Below are 19,063 nucleotides of genomic sequence, written 5' to 3'. Positions count from 1 at the left end.
CCCAAATCTTTTATCTCAAAATAAATTAGTCCCAAATCTAGACGTGTTTGTCACTTTGTTGTGACAAAAAAAAAAACAAGAGTGCGGCATTTCGGTGCCTAGACTCATCTGCACCCGGACAGAAAAAAAATCAAATCAAATATTAGAAAATTTAAAAAAAATCAAAAAAAATTGTGTGCTAGATAATTTGATGCGTGAGGTTCGCTCCAATTTTTAGATCATTTGGACATCTGAGTAGCTCTTAGCAAAAAAGACAAATCGGGTCAGAACAGCGCGAACAGTTGACATTTTTACAGACCCCAAATTTGTCTTTTTTTTCCGAGAGCTGCTCAGATATTCAAATGGCTTGAAAATTGGAGCGAGCCTCACGCATGAAATTATCTACCACACAAAAAATAGAATTTTTTGAATTTGTCTAGTATTTGTTTTGATTTTTTTCGTCAGGTGCCGCTGAGCCTGAGCTTAGAAGTGGATTACCACCCTACCAACCAGCACGGTGATATTCAGCCTGCCAATATCCATGGTATTGCTTTCTTATTTTTACTATTTTTGTACATTTGCCCTTTACGTAGAATTCATCTATGGTCACAAAACTTGTATGGAGATCACGCTTTAATCAATGAACTAAAGAAAGCGCAAATTATCGTATTTGACATTGTCCTGCCACACCGTCTACGTTAACTTGCTCGTTTTTTCGTATGCATTCTGCTGGCGTGGCATGCTCTGCCCAATTTTGATCGTTCAGCTCGACGTGGAAGCGATTTCGGACTTGGGGGGGCGGCTGAAAATTCATGTGACATTCATTCTGTCTCAACCCACATTCTGGCTCTGTTGTCCCTTCCTCAGCTATAGCACCATACAATGACTCCCACAAGGCGACCAGAGGGGATGGGTGGATCGTCATGGAGTAGTGACAGTGCCAGGACTACAAACCTGTGATGTCAAACCAAATTTCTCTTTAAATCTTGTACTATTTCTTGATTTTTACACATGGTATTTAATTTCTATATAAAGCTTTAGCTCAAAAGTTGTGTAGACAATTGACTACATAGCTATGATGTGGTTTCACCAATACCACGGAGGTGTTGCGAAAAGAGCAAACAACAACATGCATGCTTAGGTAGGTGGTGTCGTCAACTTCGCGCATCCAGGCGTGTAGCACCAAACCACTTTCCACAAAGCTGTGATTATGCCATGGAGCAACATGGGACATGAAGCTACATACCATCATCCTCCAAACAACTCCAATTTGGAATTTGTGGCACCATAGCCACTCGAAGCCCCTCACCGTTGTTGATGGAGTTGGTGGCGAGCGGTGGTGAGTCTCCGGAAAGCCCGTCATCCTGCAAGGGGACCTCAACATATGGGTCTTCAAAAGCGCGGTTGCTCCCTAACATGGACATGTTCTATGAGCAAATCTATTGCTGATTCACCGCCTGCGGCATGCTCTGCTCCTGCGTGCCCAAGAAGTCACTCACCCAGGCTGTGATTTTGAGGAGGCCAGGAACCACCACCGAAAGGTCATCACCAGTAACCTCTATGTCATGTTGTCTGTCACCGACGCCATAGTGGCATGCACTACTATCATATCCAATGTCCAATAGTTGCACCAGGATCATTTATTCGTGATGCTCGTGCATCAGAGTTATAGGTCAAGGACAAGAACACGTTTGGCGAGTAGCTTGCCGACTGATGATGTTCCATCCCAAGGGTTCCTTAAGTCACCGGACGTCAACCCACCAAGCCAGCCCGAGGCCCCCAAGGTCGCTTCATGACCCCGACCATCACCCCGCCTTGTGGGCCCTTGTTGGAAATATGCCCTAGAGGCAATAATAAATAAGTTATTATTATATTTCCTCGTTCATGATAATCGTTTATTATCCATGCTATAATTGTATTGATAGGAAACTCAGATACATGTGTGGATACATAGACAACACCATGTCCCTAGTAAGCCTCTAGTTGACTAGCTCGTTGATCAATAGATGGTTACGGTTTCCTGACCATGGACATTGGATGTCATTGATAACGGGATCACATCATTAGGAGAATGATGTGATGGACAAGACCCAATCCTAAGCCTAGCATAGAGATCGTGTAGTTCGTATGCTGAAGCTTTTCTAATGTCAAGTATCTTTTCCTTAGACCATGAGATTGTGCAACTCCCGGATACCGTAGGAATGCTTTGGGTGTACCAAACGTCACAACGTAACTGGGTGGCTATAAAGGTGCACTACAGGTATCTCTGAAAGTGTCTGTTGGGTTGGCACGAATCGAGACTGGGATTTGTCACTCCGTGTAAACGGAGAGGTATCTCTGGGCCCACTCGGTAGGACATCATCATAATGTGCACAATGTGACCAAGGGGTTGATCACGGGATGATGTGTTACAGAACGAGTAAAGAGACTTGCCGGTAACGAGATTGAACAAGGTATCGGTATACCGACGATCGAATCTCGGGCAAGTACTATACCGCTAGACAAAGGGAATTGTATACGGGATTGATTGAGTCCTTGACATCGTGGTTCATCCGATGAGATCATCGTGGAACATGTGGGAGCCAACATGGGTATCCAGATCCCGCTGTTGGTTATTGACCGGAGAACATCTCGGTCATGTCTGCATGGTTCCCGAACCCGTAGGGTCTACACACTTAAGGTTCGATGACGCTAGGGTTATAAAGGAAGTTTGTATGTGGTTACCGAATGTTGTTCGGAGTCCCAGATGAGATCCCGGATGTCACGAGGAGTTCCGGAATGGTCCGGAGGTAAAGATTTATATATGGGAAGTCCTGTTTTGGTCACCGGAAAAGTTTCGGGTTTTATCAGTAACGTACCGGGACCACCGGGAGGGTCCCGGGGGTCCACCAAGTGGGGCCACCGGCCCCGGAGGGCTGCATGGGCCAAGTGTGGGAGGGGACCAGCCCCAGGTGGGCTGGTGCGCCCCCCCACAAGGGCCCAAGGCGCCTAGGGTTTGGGGAGGGGGTGCTTCCACCTAACTTGGGGGGCAAGTTTCCCCCCTCTTCCCCCTTGGCCGCCACCCTTAGATGGGATTGGGGGCAGCCGCACCCCTTGGGGTGGAAACCCTAGAGGGGGGCGCACCCCCCTCCCTCTCCCCTATATATACTTGAGGGTTTTGGGGCTGCCAACACATGAGTTTTGACCTCTCCCTAGCGCAGCCCTGCCTCTCTCCCTTCTCCTCTCCCGCGGTGCTTGGCGAAGCCCTGCTGGATTGCCACGCTCCTCCATCACCACCACGCCGTTGTGCTGCTGCTGGACGGAGTCTTCCTCAACCTCTCCCTCTCTCCTTGCTGGATCAAGGCATGGGAGACGTCACCGGGATGTACGTGTGTTGAACGCGGAGGTGTCGTCCGTTCGGCACTAGGATCTCCGGTGATTTGGATCACGACGAGTACGACTCCTTCAACCCCGTTCTCTTGAACGCTTCCGCTTAGCGATCTACAAGGGTATGTAGATGCACTCTCCTTCCCCTCGTTGCTGGTTTCTCCTTAGATAGATCTTGGTGACACGTAGGAAAATTTTGAATTTCTGCTACGTTCCCCAACAGTGGCATCATGAGCTAGGTCTATTGCGTAGATTCTTTGCACGAGTAGAACACAAAGTAGTTGTGGGCGTTGTTGTTGTTCAATATGCTTACCGTTACTAGTCCAATCTTGTTTCGACGATATTGTGGGATGAAGCGGCCCGGACCGACCTTACACGTACTCTTATGTGAGACAGGTTCCACCGACTGACATGCACTTGGTGCATAAGGTGGCTAGCGGGTGCCAGTCTCTCCCACTTTAGTCGGAACGGATTCGATGAAAAGGGTCCTTATGAAGGGTAAATAGCAATTGGCATATCACGTTGTGGTTTTGCGTAGGTAAGAAAAGTTCTTGCTAGAAACCCATAGCAGCCACGTAAAACATGCAAACAACAATTAGAGGACGTCTAACTTTTTTTGCAGGGTATGCTATGTGATGTGATATGGCCAAGAAGAATGTGATGAAACCCATACATCATTAGGAATCACGACTTGCATGTCGATGAGTATGACAACCGGCAGGAGCCATAGGAGTTGTCTTAATTTATTGTATGACCTACGTGTCATTAAACAACGCCATGTAATTACTTTACTTTATTGCTAACCGGTAGCCATAGTAGTAGAAGTAATAGTTGGCGAGACAACTTCATGAAGACACGATGATGGAGATCATGATGATGGAGATCATGGTGTCATGCCGGTGACGATGATGATCATGGAGCCCCGAAGATGGAGATCAATGGAGCTATATGATATTGGCCATATCATGTCACTACTATATAATTGCATGTGATGTTTATTATGTTTATGCATCTTGTTTACTTAGAACGACTGTAGTAAATAAGATGATCCCTTACAACAATTTCAAGAAGTGTTCTCCCCTAACTGTGCACCGTTGCTAAAGTTCGTCGTTTCGAAGCACCACGTGATGATCGGGTGTGATAGATCCTTACATTCACATACAACGGGTGTAAGACAGTTTTACACATGCAAAACACTTAGGGTTAACTTGACAAGCCTAGCATGTACAGACATGGCCTCGGAACACAAGAGACCGAAAGGTCGAGCATGAGTCGTATAGTAGATACGATCAACATGAAGATGTTCATCGATGATGACTAGTCTGTCTCATGTGATGATCGGACACGACCTAGTTGACTCGGATCATGTAATCACTTAGATGACTAGAGGGATGTCTATCTGAGTGGGAGTTCATAAGATGAACTTAATTATCCTGAACATAGTCAAAAGATATTTGCAAATTATGTCGTAAGCTCGCGCTTTAGTTCTACTGTTTAGATATGTTCCTAGAGAAAATATAGTTGAAAGTTGATAGTAGCGATTATGCGGACAGTAGAAAGCTTATGTCCTTAATGCACCGCTCAGTGTGCTGAACCCCAAACGTTGTTTGTGGATGTTGCGAACATCGGACATACACGTTTTGATAACTACATGATAGTTCAGTTAAATGGTTTAGAGAAGAGGCACCAAAGACGTTTTTGAAACGTCGCGGAACATATGAGATGTTTCGAGGGCTGAAATTGGGATTTCAGGCTCGTGCCCACGTCAAGAGGTATGAGACCTCCGACGATTTTCTTAGCCTGCAAACTAAGGGAGAAATGCTCAATCGTTGAGCTTGTGATCAGATTGTCTGAGTACAACAATCACTTGAATCGAGTGGGAGTTGATCTTCCAGATGAGATAGTGATGTTTCTCCAAAGCCATTGCCACCAAGCTGCTAGAGCTTCGTGATGAACTATAACATATCAAGGATAGATATGATGATCCTTGAGGTATTCGCAATGTTTGACACCGCGAAAGTAGAAATCAAGAAGGAGCATCAATTGTTGATGGTTGGTGAAACCACTAGTTTCAAGAAGGGCAAGGGCAAGAAGGGATACTTCGTGAAACGGCAAATCAGCTGCTGCTCCAGTGAAGAAACCCAAGGTTGAACCTTAACCCGAGACTGAGTGCTTCTATTGTCACACCCTAGCTAGTCATGCATTAGAGTGTTGCATCATGTTTACTCTTTCATCAGAAACTTGAAATGGGGATGACAGAACCCCCAGTCCCCTCTGAAACCAACTAGGGTTTACTAAAATAATTTTCAATGAACCTGAAATGCCCTTCTAAAATGCCCATCATTTTTGTCTTGGTTCAGAACCTCTGCCAAAAGTGGTGCACATTTTCCTAGGCCATCTTAGGGTTTTTGAATTAATTCATAAATATTTGAATTTGGGCATTTAAAATTATATAAAATATTTAAATGCTCAAATACCTCCAAACTAAAATGTTTCATGTTGGAAATAATCCAACTATGGACCAGGAGTGATTTGGTGATTTTTGAAGTTGCCTAGGTATTTTATTAAATTCAACAAAGTTGCAGATATATTAAATAAAAACAGAAACAGAAAAAAAAGGGGGAAAGCTTACCTGGCGCCTGCCCCCGGCCCACCTGCCGGCCCAGCCCAGCACCGCTCCAGCGAGCTGCTTGCCGGCCAGGCAGGCAGGCAGGTGCCCGACGGCGACCGCGGCGTGCGCCACGCACCTGCTCGCCGCCTCGCCGCTCCCCTCACCAGGTGACGTCGTGGATCGGCCTCCCTCTCTCCCCCGAACCCCCCAGACACCCCCTCTCCTCTCCAGCTCCTCCCCCTCGCACGCCCCAGCCATGGCCGACGCCATCGCCGCCACCCCCTCGCCGTAGCCACGCCCTCCGACCACCCCACGCCGTCTCACCGTGTCCAGGAGCTCCGCCGCTGTCCACTTCATCGAGCAGCCGAGCCCCGAGCGCTCGCAACGCCCGAGACCACCGCACCGACCTCGCCCGAGCTCACCGTCGCCGGAGATCCCCTTCAACGCCGTCGTCGCTCCGGTCCATCTTCGGCCGCACCAAGAACTCCGTCGCACTCACTGTGAGCTTAGCCATCTTCCCCTCCCTTCCGTTCTTGCTCCCGAGCCGTGTAGCAACCTCCCGGAGCTCAACCGCACCCACCGCCGTGGAGCTCGTCGCCGACGTGCTCCCGGTCATCCCCCGGCCACAAGATGGTGTCCATCTTACTCACCAAGTTCCGCAGCACCTAGCTAGCTACTCCACGAGCCTCACCGAACCCTCTAGCGCCAAGTTCACCTCCGACCGAACCCCGGTGGCCGCCAAAGTCGTCGCCGGCGCCAACTCCGGCCACCCCGACCCCAACGGACTCCGCCAAGAGCTGCGGTTTGTCCTCAGCTCCACTCCGGTGGTCTCCGCGGCCCATTTGGTGGCCGAAATGGTCAAAACCACTTCCGCCGCCGCGTCGGGCTCGCCGGCGGCTAAACGCCGGTGCAGCCGACCGGGTTTGACCACGGGTGGGCCCTGGTTGACTCCCCTGAGTCAATGACAGGTGGGGCCCAGCCCTGTTAATTAAACAGGATTAGTTTTAATTAAAATAATCACCCTGACATGCGGGACCCACTGTCAGGTTTGACCTGGACCAGTTCCGTTGACCTGCTGACGTCACACTGACGTCAGGCTGACGCAGTAATTGATTTTCTGGATTTAATTTAAATCAGGAAATTCCAGAATATTATTTAAACTTCAAAAATTCATAACTTTTATTCTGTAACTCCAAATTGGACAAATTATATATGAAAAATGATCAGAAAAATCCAATCTATCCATCTGTACTATTTTCATGCATGATCAAACAAGTTAAATTGATGTTTTAAGCAGAACAAGGAAAAGCACTTTAAAAGGCCATATTTGAATTTGAAATTTGAATCCTTGATTCAAATTTGTTCAAACCCTTCTGGTTTTAGTTGCATTAGCCCAATACACTCATTTTGCCATGTCTCATGCATGCATCATATTGTTGCATACTGTTTGGTAATGTTTGTGAATCGGTGCTCTCTGCGGCAGGTTCTGTCCCCAAAGAGTACCGTGATTACCCTAACGAAGAACCGTATCAGTGCATCGAACCATCAGGCAAGCAACCAACCATTTGATCATATCGATACAATCCCATGTTCTCGCTCCTGCTCTCTTTTACTGCATTAAGACAACGCGTTTCAAACTGCTGTGTGCTACGGTAGTTGAACCCATTTCCTCTGCATGACCTGTCATTGCCACAGTAACTAGATGAAACCCACTAGCATGTGTAGGAGTTGTTTGAGCCATATGTATGTGTTGTTCCTACCTTGCCATGCCTGCTATGCTTAGAGTCGTGTCAGGTCTGGTTCATCTGGGTGATGGGCTAGAGTGAAATGTTTATGTCGGTAATGAGAGTGGTGTGGTGAACACGATTTGGTAAAGGTATCGATGAGAGGCCATGTAGGAGTACATGGTGGGTTGTTTCATTGAAGCCGACCTTAAGCACTGAGATCTGTATGTGTGATTTAAGAATCAACTACTACCATGCATTGGGCCCGAAACCAATGGACCCTCTCGGCTTCTTATTCACCCTAGTTCTCCGTCCAGGAGTTGCAAGTAGTTTCTGGTGTTTGTAGCCTACTGGAGGCCGTGGACAGCGCTGACCGTAGGGGTGGGATGTGATGCGGTAGGTACGTGGCACGGTGTACCGAATACCCGTTCGGTATCTCGGGAACCCTGTTCACATCGTTCGGGGCCGTATGGGAAACCTCGGCCGGACTCCCTGCGGATGGAACCTGGATAGGCGATAAACCTGGACTGGAGGCTTAGGTGATTAGGTAGGTCGTGGCCGACACCCACGTTGGGCTTCCGCTTGAAGGTTGCCGAGTACATGTCGTGTAAACGACGGTAAGTGGTGAGAGCGTGTATGAAGAAGTACACCCCTGCAGGGTTAACATGATCTATTCGAATAGCCGCGTCCGCGGTAAAGGACTACTTGGTTGCTTATACAGTTCATAGACAAGTAAATGGAAACTGTTAAAAGCCTCAAGATAAGTGTGAGTGCCGAGGATGGCTCTTCCGTAGGAAGACGGAGGCGGATCCTCGGTAGTGTATTGAATTGGTGAGTAGTGGACTCGTGTGCGCAAAACCATTTTAAGTTGGAGTCTCGTAGGATAGTCTAGCCAAGAGTCAAAGCTGGCTTGCTGCAATAACTCCACCAACCCTTCTTGATACTAAGCATGTATGTAGGATCTGATGTAAGTCTTGCTGAGTACCTTTGTACTCATGTTGCTATAATTTACATTTTTACAGAAGACGCTGCAACCCCTTCTGATGGGTTCTATGTAGACGTTGACATCAACGAGTAGGCTGAAAGACCCAGGTGGTGACCCTAAGCTTGTGCAGGACCTTGTAGTATAGCTAGGTTTCCCAAGCCTCTTTTATTTTACTAGTTGTCTGTACTCAGACAAGTTACTTCCGTTGCTGGTTTGTATGACTGTATGACTTGTATGTTGGGTCGTGAGACCCGTACCTTTGTGTATGTCATGTATGGCTCTCTGAGCCTTAAATAAAGTACTTGTGTCATAGAGTCATGTTGTGATGCTTCGTTGTATTTGCACATATCGAGCATATTGTGTGTATGATTGAAATGCTTGGTATGTGTGGGATCTGACTATCTAGTTGTTTATCTTTAGTAGCCTCTCTTACCGGGAAATGTCTCCTAGTGTTACCGCTGAGCCATGGTAGCTTGTTACTGCTCTGGAACACTTAGGCTGGCCGGCATGTGTCCTTCTTCGTTCCTGTGTCTGTCCCTTCGGGGAAATGTCACGCTTTGAGTACCGGAGTCCTGTTAGCCCGCTACAGCCCGGTTTACCGGAGTCCTGCTAGCCCAGTGCTACAGCCCGGACCCACTTGCTGATGACCGACACGTTCGAAGCTGGGTCATGAATGCCTGTCCCTGTAAGTCTGTGCCACTTTGGGTTTACGACTAGTCATGTCAGCCCGGGCTCTTTATCATATGGATGCTAGCGACACTATCATATACGTGAGCCAAAAGGCGCAAACGGTCCCGGGCAAAGGTAAGGCGACACCCGTGAGGATACCGTGCGTGAGGCCGCAAAGTGATATGAGGTGTTACCGGCTAGATCGATGTGACATCGAGTCGGGGTCTTGACAGCGTTGGCATATGAGCCGGACTGCCTGTAGGTTCTCCAAGCCAAACTGGTCGATGTTGAGTCTAGAAATTCTTTAGTTATATGTAGGGGAATTGTTTGTGGGATGGAACGTAAGGCTCTTTTTACTCCTTTATCTTATGACATTCTGATCTGAGTCAGTCCATTCTTCCACCAGGGGTTAAGGAATTAGGACCTATTCTCTCTATCAGGATCACGTGTTACTAATCAGTAGTACCTTATAAGTTTGATGGATACAAGCCTAGTTCAGTTCTACTACCACATTATGTTGTTAGAATGGATTCAGAACCTTGTTATGATGATGATGAGTGTGTGTGTAATCCTTTGTCAAATGTCTCAAAATCCTTCTTGAGCATTTACAGCTGTTATGCTGTCGAAATTTTGCTAGAAATTCTAATGCCCTTGCATTATGATTGTGCTTTCAGATGGCCACTCGCGACCTCAATCAAGTGGTTCGCCTGACTCGATGCCTAGATGTACCCGGCCATACTGCCAAGTTGGTCAGGGTAATGACCGAGGCTGGATACCGCTGGTATCCTGAGTACACGGTCGAAGAGCAATTCCGAGACTTTAATCAAAGCCAGTATCTCTGCACTGTCAGGATATTTCCATCTTATCCTGGATCCACCGAGCCTCTTCACTGCTCTTATGGACTCGGGGTTACCATTGAGATGGCTGTGCAGGACGCCGCCTACTCTATGATGACCATTATGCGAGTCAGATCTGGTATATTTCGGGACTCTGATTTCCGGTATATGCCAGGATCACTTCCGGGAGCACAAGGGTATCTCCAGGCTATCTATGCTGACCCCACCCAGGAGGATTCACGGACTCGCACCACTGCCGAGATGCTCGAGGATAAGGACCGTGAAAATCGGGCCTTGAGGTTAGAGCTCTTCAATACCCGTGCTGACCACTGGGCCACTTTGACTCGGTTCGCACCGGCGGTGCAAGCTGGATATTCAGATATGCGCGATCTCTATCCTGTGAGATCCGCTCTGCCAGACGTGATGGTTTGGCGTGATGTAGGAGGCATCACCCCACCTCGCGGTCCCCGCAGGCCACCGTTTGTTGGTCCAAGGCCTCATCCTAGCCCCTATGGTCCACAAGCTCCGCGAGATCGTCTGTTTCCGGATGATCATGTTGAGCTCCCAGGCTATGGAGGTGACTTTTACGAGGACTACTACGGATCGGTCTGAGTTAGTGGTAGTATCACTAGTTCGCACTAGCTGTGTCGTCTATCGTCCCGCGTGACTCGTGGGATATGACCTAGTTTGTACTCCTTCCGGAGGTGTAGAAAAATAATGTATAGGAGCTTGGAATGCCCCCGATGAGATGTAATCCTCTTTTCACCGTAATAGTACTTTGTTTGGTCTTGTACTAAACTCTGTATGGTGTGTATGACGATGGAATAAAAGAAGCAGTTCTGTTTTTACCATGTCATACGGATGATCATCTTGCATTTCGAGTTATTCCTTGCATTTTTATCCTATGTCGGAATTTTATCATCCTGACTAAATCATTGTCTTGTTTACCTAGGATGGTCAACACGCGCGCTAACCCTGCTTCTCAAGAGCAGGCCGAAGGCAGTGAAGCCAGGGATGTAAATCTGCCTCATCCTCCTTCACTAGCCGAGGTTATGATGGAAGCTGAGAGAAACAAGCGGGAGACCAACCGTTTGTTAGAGCGTATTGAACAGAACACGGCACACCATCAGAGGACTAACGTGGTGTCACTCAGTGATTTTATCAAATTACATCCACCCACGTTCCACCACTCCGTCGAGCCTCTCGACGCTGATGACTGGCTTCGCAGTATTTCTCACAAACTGCGTTCCGCGCTGGTAGCGGAGGCTGACAAGGTCACCTTTGCTGCATACCATCTTGAAGGCCCCGCCAGTCTATGGTGGGAGAATTATGGAGCTATGCGCCCGGCGGGCCATGTCACTACTTGGGCTGAGTTCAGTGAGGCTTTCCGTGAACATCACATTCCGGAGGGTCTCATGGACCGTAAACGTGAAGAATTTTGCAGTTTCACCCAAGGCCGACTCTCTGTGGATGCTTACAGCAGGGAGTTTGGTAATCTCGCACGATATGCAACTGAGGAAGTGTCTACTGATGCCAAGAAGCAAGCAAGGTTCCGTAAGGGCCTTAGTCCTGAGCTTCGCCGCGACCTCCGTCTGCATGAGTGCACATCTTTTCAGAAACTTGTCAACAAAGCCATCAGTGCTGAAACTGGTCAGACTGACTATGACGCAACACGCAAGCATGGCCGTGATATGGGTTCCTCATCCGGTGCTGGTCCTCAGAAGCGCCGCGTGTGGGTACCCAACACCGCCCTGCCACCTAGGTTTACACCGAGGCCATCCTTCCAGGCGCCTCGCCCCGTTCAACAGTCTGCTCCAGCCAAGCCCTATGGGGGTCCAACTAACAATGCTCCTCCACGTACCAGTTCCGTGACTTGTTTCAAGTGTGGGGAATCTGGCCACTATATGCGTGAGTGTCCCCAGACCAACCCCAATCAATCTGCTAAAGCTGTTGGCCGTGGCAAGCCGACAGGAAAAATATTCCACGCCAAGCCGGTCACCGCTTCACGTGGCCATGTCAATTGTATTTCTGCCGAAGAAGCTCAAGAGGATCCCAACGTCGTTCTCGGTACGCTTCTTGTTAATTGCCACCCGGCATCTGTTCTTTTCGATACAGGAGCCTCTCATTCTTTTATATCTGAAAATTATGCTCGTTTGCATAACGTCGCATTCGGTGATATGCCAACCTCTATGGTAATCCAAACTCCGGGATCCAAATGGCAAACTTCTCGAGTAAGCCATGGAAATGAAATCCAAGTCGACAGACTTGTTTTCCTCGCGTCTTTGATATCCCTTAAATCTTCAGATATTAATATCATTTTGGGTATGGACTGGATGTCGGCTCATCATGCCCAAATTGATTGCTTCTCTAGGACTGTTCAACTCACCCATCCTTCGGGGAAGATAGTCAATGTCTTGACCCGAATAGCCAAGCGACAATTATATTCTCTTAACGCCAGCCCTTTGCCAGACCTTGAGGACGTTCCGGTAGTCCGTGACTTCCCGGATGTCTTCCCAGAAGAATTGCCAGGTGTTCCACCTGACAGGGATGTTGAGTTCGTAATAGACCTCATTCCAGGAACCGTTCCGATTGCTAGAAGACCTTATAAGATGGCACCCCTAGAACTAGCCGAACTTAAGAAACAACTCGATGAGTCCTTGAAAAAGGGTTTCATCCGACCTAGCTCTTCTCCGTGGGCTTGCCCCGTCCTATTCGTCAAGAAGAAGGATGGTACGGACCGGATGGTTGTAGATTACCGACCTGTCAATTTGGTCACAATCAAGAACAAATATCCGCTTCCCAGGATCAACGACCTGTATGATCAGCTCGCTGGATCCTCAGTCTTCTCCAAGATGGATTTGAGGTTGGGCTACCATTAAATCAAAATCAGAAACGGGGACATTCCTAAAACGGCCTTTGTTACTCGTTATGGCCAATACGAGTACACCGTCATGTCCTTCGGATTAACCAACGCTCCAGCCACCTTTTCTCGGTTAATGAACTCAATCTTCATGGAGTATTTGGATAAATTCGTCGTGGTTTACCTCGATGATATACTCATCTACTCCAAGAACGAGGAAGAACATGCCGAACATCTAAGGCTAGTGTTGCAGAAACTTCGAGAGCATCGCCTTTATGCCAAATTTTCTAAATGTGAATTCTGGTTGTCAGAAGTGACCTATTTGGGTCATGTAATATCTGGTAAAGGTATTGCTGTTAACCCTGAGCGAGTTCAAGCCGTCCTTAATTGGACTCCACCTGAATCGGTCAAGCAAGTTCGGAGTTTTCTGGGCTTAGCGAGCTATTGTCGTCGCTTTGTCGAGAACTTCTCCAAAGTTGCCAAACCTCTAACCGAACTCCTCAAGAAAGATAAGAAGTTCGAGTGGACTCCACAATGTGAGCACAGCTTTCAGGAACTGAAAAGACGCCTGACCTCTGCTCCCGTACTGGTACCGCCGGACTTCTCCAAGGACTTTGTTATCTACTGCGACGCCTCGCGACAAGGACTAGGTTGCATTCTCATGCAAGATCGACACGTAATTGCCTACGCTTCACGGCAATTGCACCCACATGAGGAGAATTATCCCACTCATGATCTAGAGCTTGCAGCCGTAGTCTATGCACTTAAAACCTGGTGACATTACCTCCTCGGTAACCGTTGCGAAATATTCACTGATCACCAAAGCCTGAAGTACATTTTCACCCAACCGGATCTAAATCTCAGGCAAAGACGTTGGGTTGAATTGATCACAGACTTCGACTTAGAAATAACCTATACCCCAGGGAAAGCCAACGTCATGGCTGATGCGCTAAGTCGTAAATCTTATTGTAACAATCTGATGCTACAACAAAGTCAACCGCTTCTCCATGAGGAATTTCGGAAGCTTAACCTTCACATTGTATCTCAAGGTTTTCTTTCCACCTTGGTGGCAAAACCTACCCTTACGGATCAGATTATCAAAGCACAGAAGGTAGATCCGGGAATCTCCCGCATCAAGAGAAACATTCAGAAAGGAATTGCGAATTGCTTCTCCATTAACGATCAAGGGGTCGTATACTTCGGAAATCGACTAGTGGTTCCCAAAGTGCGAAACCTGAGGCGATTGATCCTTAAGGAAGCTCATGAATCTCCTCTCACCATTCATCCCGGTAGCACTAAGATGTATCAGGACCTACGCCAGAGGTTCTGGTGGACTAGGATGAAGAGAGAAATTGCTCAGTATATTGCTAATTGCGACGTCTGTCGTCGTGTAAAAGCAGAGCATCAACGACCTGCTGGCACCCTTCAACCCCTAGCTATTCCTGAATGGAAATGGGATAAAATTGGCATGGATTTCATTACCGGTTTTCCCAGGACCAAGAGAGGGAATAATGCTATTTTCGTCGTGGTCGATCGTCTTTCCAAAGTAGCCCATTTCCTACCTGTTCGTGAGAGTATAACCGCTAGTCAGCTGGCAGACTTATACATCTCCCGAATAGTGTCCCTCCATGGTGTTCCTTTGGAAATTAACTCGGATCGAGGAAGTCTTTTCACCTCTCGATTTTGGGAAAGTTTCCAAAATGCTATGGGAACCCGTCTCTCCTTTAGCACCGCCTTCCACCCTCAGTCGAGCGGTCAAGTGGAACGCGTCAACCAGATTCTAGAAGACATGCTTCGAGCCTCTGTTATCTCATTCGGAATGGATTGGGAGAAGTGCCTTCCATTTGCCGAATTCGCTTATAACAACAGCTATCAATCTAGCTTGGATAAAGCCCCTTTTGAAGTTCTCTATGGACGACGGTGTCGAACACCCCTTAACTGGTCAGAGACCGGGGAAAGACAATTCTTTGGCCCGGATATGATTCAGGAAGCAGAAGAACAAGTTCGTATCGTTCGTGAAAAGTTGAAAACAGCTCAATCCCGTCAAAAGAGTCAATATGACCGAAAACATAAGGCTATGACTTTCGAGGTTGACGAGAAGGCTTATCTTCGGGTCACCCCTCTGAAGGGAACCCATCGTTTCGGTATCAAAGGCAAATTGGCTCCTCGTTACATTGGACCTTTTCGCATTCTCGCCAAACGAGGAGAAGTTGCCTACCAGCTGGAACTACCTCCGCATCTCTCCAGAGTCCACGATGTCTTCCACGTTTCTCAACTCAGGCGTTGCTTCTCGGATCCTATCCGTGGAGTGGACTACGAAACGCTTGATCTCCAAGATAATCTTACATATCGAGAGTACCCCATTCGTATCCTCGATCAGGCCGAACGTACCACTCGACGTCATAATATCAAGTTTCTCAAGGTTCAATGGTCGCACCATTCTGAGGATGAAGCAACTTGGGAAAGGGAGGATCGTCTTCGACTCGAGTACCCCGCCTTCTTCCCGGAGGAACCCAAATCTCGGGACGAGATTCTTTTGAGTGGGGGTGAGTTGTCACACCCTAGCTAGTCATGCATTAGAGTGTTGCATCATGTTTACTCTTTCATCAGAAACTTGAAATGGGGAAGACAGAACCCCCAGTCCCCTCTGAAACCAACTAGGGTTTACTAAAATAATTTTCAATGAACCTGAAATGCCCTTCTAAAATGCCCATCATTTTTGTCTTGGTTCAGAACCTCTGCCAAAAGTGGTGCACATTTTCCTAGGCCATCTTAGGGTTTTTGAATTAATTCATAAATATTTGAATTTGGGCATTTAAAATTATATAAAATATTTAAATGCTCAAATACCTCCAAACTAAAATGTTTCATGTTGGAAATAATCCAACTATGGACCAGGAGTGATTTGGTGATTTTTGAAGTTGCCTAGGTATTTTATTAAATTCAACAAAGTTGCAGATATATTAAATAAAAACAGAAACAGAAAAAAAGGGGGAAAGCTTACCTGGCGCCTGCCCCCGGCCCACCTGCCGGCCCAGCCCAGCACCGCTCCAGCGAGCTGCTTGCCGGCCAGGCAGGCAGGCAGGTGCCCGACGGCGACCGTGGCGTGCGCCACGCACCTGCTCGCCGCCTCGCCGTTCCCCTCGCCAGGTGACGTCGTGGATCGGTCTCTCTCTCTCCCCCGAACCCCCCAGACACCCCCTCTCCTCTCCAGCTCCTCCTCCTCGCACGCCCCAGCCATGGCCGACGCCATCGCCGCCACCCCCTCGCCGTAGCCACGCCCTCCGACCACCCCACGCCGTCTCACCGTGTCCAGGAGCTCCGCCGCTGTCCACTTCATCGAGCAGCCGAGCCCCGAGCGCTCGCAACGCCCGAGACCACCGCACCGACCTCGCCCGAGCTCACCGTCGCCGGAGATCCCCTTCAACGCCGTCGTCGCTCCGGTCCATCTCCGGCCGCACCAAGGACTCCGTCGCACTCACTGTGAGCTTAGCCATCTTCCCCTCCCTTCCGTTCTTGCTCCCGAGCCGTGTAGCAACCTCCCGGAGCTCAACCGCACCCACCGCCATGGAGCTCGTCGCCGACGTGCTCCCGGTCATCCTCCGGCCACAAGATGGTGTCCATCTTACTCACCAAGTCCCGCAGCACCTAGCTAGCTACTCCACGAGCCTCACCGAACCCTCTAGCGTCAAGTTCGTCTTCGGCCGAACCCCGGTGGCCGCCAAGGTCGTCGCCGGCGCCAACTCCGGCCACCCCGACCCGAACGGACTCCGCCAAGAGCTGCGGTTTGTCCTCAGCTCCACTCCGGTGATCTCCGCGGCCCATTTGGTGGCCGGAATAGCCAAAACCACTCCCGCCGCCGCGTCGGGCTCGCCGGCGGCTAAACGCCGGTGCAGCCGACCCGGGTTTGACCACGGGTGGGCCCTGGTTGACTCCCCTGAGTCAATGACAGGTGGGGCCCAGCCCTGTTAATTAAACAGGATTAGTTTTAATTAAATTTTAATTAAAATAATCACCCTGACATGCGGGACCCACTGTCAGGTTTGACCTGGACCAGTTCCGTTGACCTGCTGACGTCACACTGACGTCAGGCTGACGCAGTAATTGATTTTCTGGATTTAATTTAAATCAGGAAATTCCAGAATATTATTTAAACTTCAAAAATTCATAACTTTTATTCTGTAACTCCAAATTGGACAAATTATATATGAAAAATGATCAGAAAAATCCAATCTATCCATCTGTACTATTTTCATGCATGATCAAACAAGTTAAATAGATGTTTTAAGCAGAACAAGGAAAAGCACTTTAAAATGCCATATTTGAATTTGAAATTTGAATCCTTGATTCAAATTTGTTCAAACCCTTCTGGTTTTAGTTGCATTAGCCCAATACACTCATTTTGCCATGTCTCATGCATGCATCATATTGTTGCATACTGTTTGGTAATGTTTGTGAATCGGTGCTCTCTGCGGCAGGTTCTGTCCCCGAAGAGTACCGTGATTACCCTAACAAAGAACCGTATCAGTGCATCGAACCATCAGGCAAGCAACCAACCATTTGATCATATCGATACAATCCCATGTTCTCGCTCCTGCTCTCTTTTACTGCATTAAGACAATGCGTTTCAAACTGCTGTGTGCTACGGTAGTTGAACCCATTTCCTCTGCATGACCTGTCATTGCCACAGTAACTAGATGAAACCCACTAGCATGTGTAGGAGTTGTTTGAGCCATATGTATGTGTTGTTCCTACCTTGCCATGCCTGCTATGCTTAGAGTCGTGTCAGGTCTGGTTCATCTGGGTGATGGGCTAGAGTGAAATGTTTATGTCGGTAATGAGAGTGGTGTGGTGAACACGATTTGGTAAAGGTATCGATGAGAGGCCATGTAGGAGTACATGGTGGGTTGTTTCATTGAAGCCGACCTTAAGCACTGAGATCTGTATGTGTGATTTAAGAATCAACTACTACCATGCATTGGGCCCGAAACCAATGGACCCTCTCGGCTTCTTATTCACCCTAGTTCTCCGTCCAGGAGTTGCAAGTAGTTTCTGGTGTTTGTAGCCTACTGGAGGCCGTGGACAGCGCTGACCGTAGGGGTGGGATGTGATGCGGTAGGTACGTGGCACGGTGTACCGAATACCCGTTCGGTATCTCGGGAACCCTGTTCACATCGTTCGGGGCCGTATGGGAAACCTCGGCCGGACTCCCTGCGGATGGAACCTGGATAGGCGATAAACCTGGACTGGAGGCTTAGGTGATTAGGTAGGTCGTGGCCGACACCCACGTTGGGCTTCCGCTTGAAGGTTGCCGAGTACATGTCGTGTAAACGACGGTAAGTGGTGAGAGCGTGTATGAAGAAGTACACCCCTGCAGGGTTAACATGATCTATTCGAATAGCCGCGTCCGCGGTAAAGGACTACTTGGTTGCTTATACAGTTCATAGACAAGTAAATGGAAACTGTTAAAAGCCTCAAGATAAGTGTGAGTGCCGAGGATGGCTCTTCCGTAGGAAGACGGAGGCGGATCCTCGGTAGTGTATTGAATTGGTGAGTAGTGGACTCGTGTGCGCAAAACCATTTTAAGTTGGAGTCTCGTAGGATAGTCTAGCCAAGAGTCAAAGCTGGCTTGCTGCAATAACTCCACCAACCCTTCTTGATACTAAGCATGTATGTAGGATCTGATGTAAGTCTTGCTGAGTACCTTTGTACTCATGTTGCTATAATTTACATTTTTACAGAAGACGCTGCAACCCCTTCTGATGGGTTCTATGTAGACGTTGACATCAACGAGTAGGCTGAAAGACCCAGGTGGTGACCCTGAGCTTGTGCAGGACCTTGTAGTATAGCTAGGTTTCCCAAGCCTCTTTTATTTTACTAGTTGTCTGTACTCAGACAAGTTACTTCCGCTGCTGGTTTGTATGACTGTATGACTTGTATGTTGGGTCGTGAGACCCGTACCTTTGTGTATGTCATGTATGGCTCTCTGAGCCTTAAATAAAGTACTTGTGTCATAGAGTCATGTTGTGATGC

Source organism: Triticum dicoccoides, chromosome 3B, assembly GCF_002162155.2.
Source record: "Triticum dicoccoides isolate Atlit2015 ecotype Zavitan chromosome 3B, WEW_v2.0, whole genome shotgun sequence".
NCBI lineage: Eukaryota > Viridiplantae > Streptophyta > Magnoliopsida > Poales > Poaceae > Triticum > Triticum dicoccoides.
This window is presented reverse-complemented; position numbering follows the sequence as displayed.